Source organism: Gymnodraco acuticeps, unplaced genomic scaffold (assembly GCF_902827175.1).
Source record: "Gymnodraco acuticeps unplaced genomic scaffold, fGymAcu1.1, whole genome shotgun sequence".
Taxonomy (NCBI): Eukaryota; Metazoa; Chordata; class Actinopteri; order Perciformes; family Bathydraconidae; genus Gymnodraco; species Gymnodraco acuticeps.
The window spans coordinates 23407-29769 of record NW_022990926.1 but is presented as its reverse complement, the minus strand read 5'-3'; positions in this window follow the sequence as shown (position 1 = coordinate 29769).

Below are 6363 nucleotides of genomic sequence, written 5' to 3'. Positions count from 1 at the left end.
CCAGTAGTCAAAAGCACCGTAGCACAGTGTAATGTGTCAACACATCTAACGTACAAAAATGAGCACCTTAAAGATGCATTTGGTGCTCCCAAATCTAAATATGATATATTCAATAGAGTAATTATTACATTTTCAATATAAAGACCATAAAAGCTTTTGTTACCTGTTGTGACGGTCACCATTGTTCCTTTTCCCCAGTAGTCAAAGTAGTAGTCACAGTGATATGTTTCAATAGATCTTAGTACAACAATATTTTATAGCTAATATTATCTAATAAATGACGGTACCTATTCAGTAAATTACTTTATACCTAACATTCACCGTGATATTGTTTTTGCTACAGATTAATGTTATTTATGAGCAGAGTTAGAATATAGAAAAATGCAACAATAAACCTAAAAGAAGTTGAATTGTCTTCACTTGATATATATTTAATTATTACTCACCAGAAGTCACTGCGACTTGTGTTCCTTTCCCCCAGTAGTCAAAGTATTCGTCACAGTGATATATTACAATTGGCTTCTAATACAAATACTTCAAATTATATTAAACCAAGAAAAGCATTCATGTTGGTCTCACTGCTGAAGCAATGCCCACTGTACAATTTATTAACCACTTCCCTTGAGATATGCATTTCCTGTGGTCTGGGTTATATAACATTATTTGTGTTTTGCCAACGGTTAGTGAACACTTCCTCTTTATCAGACCCTCCAGCTCCTGAAGCAATGGCTATGGAGCTTGTCCACATTTTCTCAATTGAAGTTTAAAAATGTGTATTCTTTGTAACCTGATCTATTATAAACACAGACTTACTGTCCGTCTTAAAGATATCTTGTGTTTTAGTCCAATAACTAGCTTACAAGCCTTGTGTACATGTTAGTGTTTAACATTTTACACATGTAAGGATTGCATTTCTAACCTTCCATGCAGCTAGTGTTTATTTTCACTGAAACATTGAACATTATTATCAGGTTTAATTTTATCAAAGCAAAATAAAGGTGTTTAATTTTAAGTCCATACTTCAAATGTTGATAGCGTACTGGCTGGAAGGTGAATAATTAGATTCACACTTAATGTAAACGGTTACAGCTAAACTGAGAAATGTATGATGTCATTTGAGAAAATGCATTTAGGTGGTTAAAAGCAGGTTCCAACATTGTGTTCACAGGATGCTTGGTGTACTATTAAAAGTTATTTTATTCAATCTCATAATATAATTCCAATGGTGGTGTTTACTTCATGGTTACACTTTAATACGAAATGCATGTTTACTTATGTAATGTGTTGTTCAATCTGAACCAATAATCTAGAGGTAAATAGTCGTTCCTCCACTTTTCAATTCCGTTTTTCCAAAGTTGCAGTTGTATGACGACAGATACAGAAAAGTTGTAGTGTATGTATCTGTACTGACACACAGTTGGGTCTTTATGAGAGTTTGACACGTTTAAACCTTAAAACCTCTTCTACACCGCACACCCGATACCGGGGGGAAAAACGCGTCATCTTCAGGAAACAGCGTCTGAGGGCATCTTAATATTCAATAAACTATGAATGTTTTATATCCATGTAATGGGAAGAAACTCAGCTAACTGATCTTTTTTTTTCTTTTTAAAAAAAAAAACCCACAAAGCTAGCGCCAAGCCTCTGAATTAGCTACGAGCGAAACAATCTTAAGGCCGTTAGCACAGAACTCTAGCTACACTGATCGATATACTTATTGTATCTGTACAAACAAGCTTAGATAACATCCTGAGAGTCCACAGATTATAGAAGTATAAGGATCATCACTGAGCGATCATAACTCGTGACAGGGGAAACAAATACAGACAACACACGAGTAGCTTTAGGTAGCAAAACACGGAGATATGCTCACCTTAGCTGTTATTCTGATCAAAAGTCGTGTTCAATAGCATTGCAACGAGAAAAAACGCGGCTGGAGGTTAACCCATAGGTTATAGCAATGTGTCTGTCACTTTGAAAAAAGTATTGATAATCCATAAATCAATTTTTATGCAAAAATCGGAGAAGAAAAATTAGCTGCTAATGGTAGCCACCAGAGGTTAGCGCAGCTTCCGGGTTTTCTACGCATCTCTCTCACTCCTTATTTAGTAAGCTGTGTGTGTATGTGGGAGTTCCCCTCGATTCCATTGGCTCTGACGGTTAGAAAGAGATGTCAATCAGCAAAATCGACCAAGGGGGGCCAGAGATATGGAAAATCCACCCAAATGACCCCAGAAGTGTTTTTTTTTTGCTAAACCTCTCTAAAAAGGTCAAATGTCATTTATTTTGCATCAATCTTGATACAGGGTACTTATATGTTGTACTTTGGATTCCCAAAGCTTTTAGTCTACCTTACCATAATCCAAGGGTAGTTTTCACTATCAGTAACAAATATTTTTTGGACGGACACTATAATTTACATTTTTTTACTATGTTCAATCAGAATTTTCTTTAAAATAAAAAACATCTATATTGATTCGGACTTTTCTAAATCCAACTCACAGGTTTATCATTACTTTGAGAAAAAAGATTATTAATTTAACCCTTTTAGAAGGGAAGATATAGTCATTTGTTCTGGGAATGTCATTTTCGAGCCTGAGACCTGAAAAACAGGCTCAGTGCTTAACATTAAAGCACTAAATACCTAATCTTTGATCATTAACATAGCCACACCCATCCAAGCTGCATTAACATGAAAAGCGGCAAAACGTCTCTGCGCGGACGTTGCCATTTTGTTTCTATGGGAAATGTGGTGCTCGACATTGTCACATTCAAATTATTTCAACTTTGACTGTGTTCACTGACCTTTTTATGTGCAACCAATCAGATTACAGCTGTGCTAAGCGGTGCAAACTAGGGGAGGTAACTGTAGAAATTAAATGTGAATGCAGCTTTACGCAAAAGGCAATGAGTAGTTCTATAGTGCACAAGTAGCCAATTTAAACAAGTATTGTAGAACTTATCAAAACAAATCACAGAGCCTCAAGAGAGTTAAGCTTAGTTTTTGAAAACTTAACATTAGACCACACTTTGTCCCAGACCTATGCAGGAACTTGTGAGGTGGGTTGCAGATCTTTGATTTAGTGTTTGTTCTAAGCCACAGTGGCGGTGTGGTCCTATGGATGGCAATAATGGTCTGCTGTTCCGTTGGTCCACCACTTTTTCTCCTGACAACTTGTCAGTCATTGAATGGATTTTTGACCTGACATCCACGGTCCCAAGACTATCAATCCTACTTAATGTTGTGTTCCCCCGACCTTTCTTCTATAGTCTAGCTTCGACAGGAGTCGAATCACGTGCTCCTGCGCGTTGTCTGCGTTCAATTAACCCCTTGACTGCCTCACAGTTTTCAGATGCTTTTAATACTTATCCGATTTGTAAATTAGAGGTGAACTGTGCTGTTAGTGCGGATGAGCTTATCTCTTTGTTTGATTCGACATGCACACTAATACTGGATTCCGTTGCTCCTTTTACGCTTAGACGCAACAAAGTTCTCTCAGAGCCGTGGCTCAATGATTGTACTTGCGCATTTAGACGCGCTTGTAGGCGTGCAGAGAGAAAATGGAAAAAGGATAAACTTCACGTCTCCTTAGAAATTCTTCGTGCTTGCCTTTCCGATTATCAGACGGCAGTCAAAGCAGCCAAAACAGAGTATATTTCTCTGTTAATCTCCAAAAATAGCCATATACCTCAAGTTCTTTTTAATGTCCTCAATTCGATCATTAATCCTTGTGATGCTTCTCCAATTGTGCCATCAACTACTCTCTGCGATACATTTCTTAAATTTGTTATCAAAAAAGTATCTGCTCTTAGGCTAGCCTATACTAGTGCTACCCCAGATCCTGCTCCCTTTCTGTGCCCTGCTGTCCTCGACCATTTTGAGCCTGTATCCCTCTCTTCTCTCTCGGAAGTAGTCAAGCACCTGCGGCCGACAAACTGCACCTTAGACAGCATTCCCTCTCGCTTCCTCGAGATGTTTTTGAATCAGTTGGAGCAAGTGTTTTATTGCTTGTAAACACTTCTCTTAGCTCAGGATGTGTCCCAGCTGCCTTCAAAAATGCCGTGGTTAAGCCACTACTTAAAAAGAAAAATCTCGATCCCTCCATTCTCGCAAATTTCAGGCCCATCTCCCAGCTACCCTTTTTATCTAAAGCCCTGGAGCGAGTAGTCTACGCCCAGTTGCAGTCATTTTTAACCACGCTTGGTATCCATGAAAAATGTCAGTCTGGCTTTAAACCTATGCATAGTACTGAAACAGCCCTTTTAAGAGTTTTTAATGATCTGCTCTTAGCCGCCGATTCAGGCAGCCCAGCTGTTTTGTTGCTGTTAGATTTAACTGCTGCCTTTGACACTGTGGATCATAGTATCCTGTTGTCACGGCTTGAACAGTCCGCAAGCATTACAGGCTCTGCTCTTGCATGGTTCAGGTCTTATTTGACAGACCGTAGCTTCTCAGTGCAGTTAGGTGTCTTCTCCTCTGCCAAAGCCCCTCTTACCTGTGGGGTTCCCCAAGGCTCGATTCTGGGCCCCATCCTTTTTCTATTGTACATACTGCCCCTAGGTTCAATTCTTACAAAACATAATATCCCCTTCCATTGTTACGCTGATGATGTACAGATCTATCTGCCTCTCAATCAAAATGCCAACTCACTTCAGCAGTTGAAGGACTGCTTAACAGAGATTCAATCCTGGTTGAGCCAAAACGTCCTCACCCTTAATGAGAGTAAGACCGAGGTCATCTTTTTTGGACCCCAACCAACAGTCTCCCCGGTTGATATTCTGGGCTCCCTCAATAAAAATATCTTCCCCTCTGTTATGAACCTTGGAGTGACCTTCAACAGCGCCTTTAAATTTGATAAGCAGGTTAGCACTGTTTTCAAGACCTGCTTTTTCAAAATACGACTATTGGCTAAGACCAAGTCGTTTTTATCTTTTAAAGACCTAGAAAGGGTTATTAACGCCTTTGTTACCTCGAGACTGGATTACTGCTCTGTATGTGGGTATGGATCAGGCCTCAATTAGACGCCTCCAGCTAGTTCAGAATGCAGCTGCACGTCTTCTCACTGGCCATAAAAAGCGCGACCATATCACCCCAATTCTGGCTTCATTGCACTGGCTTCCAGTTCGGTTCAGAATAGATTTTAAACTCCTTTTATTTGTTTTTAAAGCCCTAAATGGGCTGGCTCCTGCCTATATAGCCGAACTCCTCCATCGCTACACCCCAGGCAGAGCCTTAAGGTCGGCTGATCAGCTGTTGTTGATAGTGCCTAAGACTAGGCTTAAAACCTGAGGGCATCGAGCTTTCGCAGCGGCTGGCCCTAGGCTCTGGAATACTTTGCCCCTCCATGTGAGGTCGGCCCAGACCCTGGGTTTTTAAATCAACACTTAAAACTCACTTTTTCTCTTTGGCTTTTGTTTAATTATCTATTTATTCATTTATTTAGTTATTTATTTATTCATTTAGTTCTTTATTTGAATATTTATTACATAAAATAGGATTAAGTATTTTTAAAATAGTTTATACATTATTCAAATATAGGAATAGTAGATAGGACTACTTAAAATATAGTACCTTATATTTAATATTTTTTCCCTTTAGACCCTTGCAGTTTATTCTTAAAAATCATTACCCTTACACACCCCCCATTTTCCCTCTGCTGGTCTATGGCCTTGTAGAGGATAACGGGGTACAGAGTCGCTTAGGTAAGCGGGGGAGTGCATCTGACGAAGAGATAGGTTGTTGTGCTCCCTATCCCTATCTCTGTTTCTTATCCTATATCTAATAGAACTGCTCGGGTCTTGATAGATTGAGTGGGGAAGTTCATGAGATCTTTTTAGAGGGCAAGAATAACTTTTATCCAATGACCTTTTCCCTCTCTGTCTGTGTCTGTGTATTCTCTTGTTCCGATTAACCCAGCCAAATCTTTTTTCTTGTTTTGTATCTATATTTTCCCCCGGGAACCGGAGTCGAGGCTGATCCTCTTGCTGTAGTCCTGTGTCTTGGATCCTCTATCCTGAGTTCTGGATTAAGTCGTGGACTTCGGGTCGTGGCTGAACCTGTCTCTGCGGCCCTGCCTTGGGTCTCGTCATGCTGCTTCCCTGATGGCTTCCACAGGATTGTAGCTGACATCCTCGTGGATTCATCTTCTTATTACAGACACATGCATTTCCTAACATTCGGTCTATATGCTGTAAAATGTATTATCTCTTCGATTTACACACGGCATCTATTGCACATCTGTCCGTCCTGGGAGAGGGATCTCTCCTTTGTTGCTCTCCCTGAGGTTTCTCCCATTTTCTCCTTTAAACTGTGGGGTTTTCTCTGGAAGTTTTTCCTTGTACGATGTGAGGGTCTAAGGATAG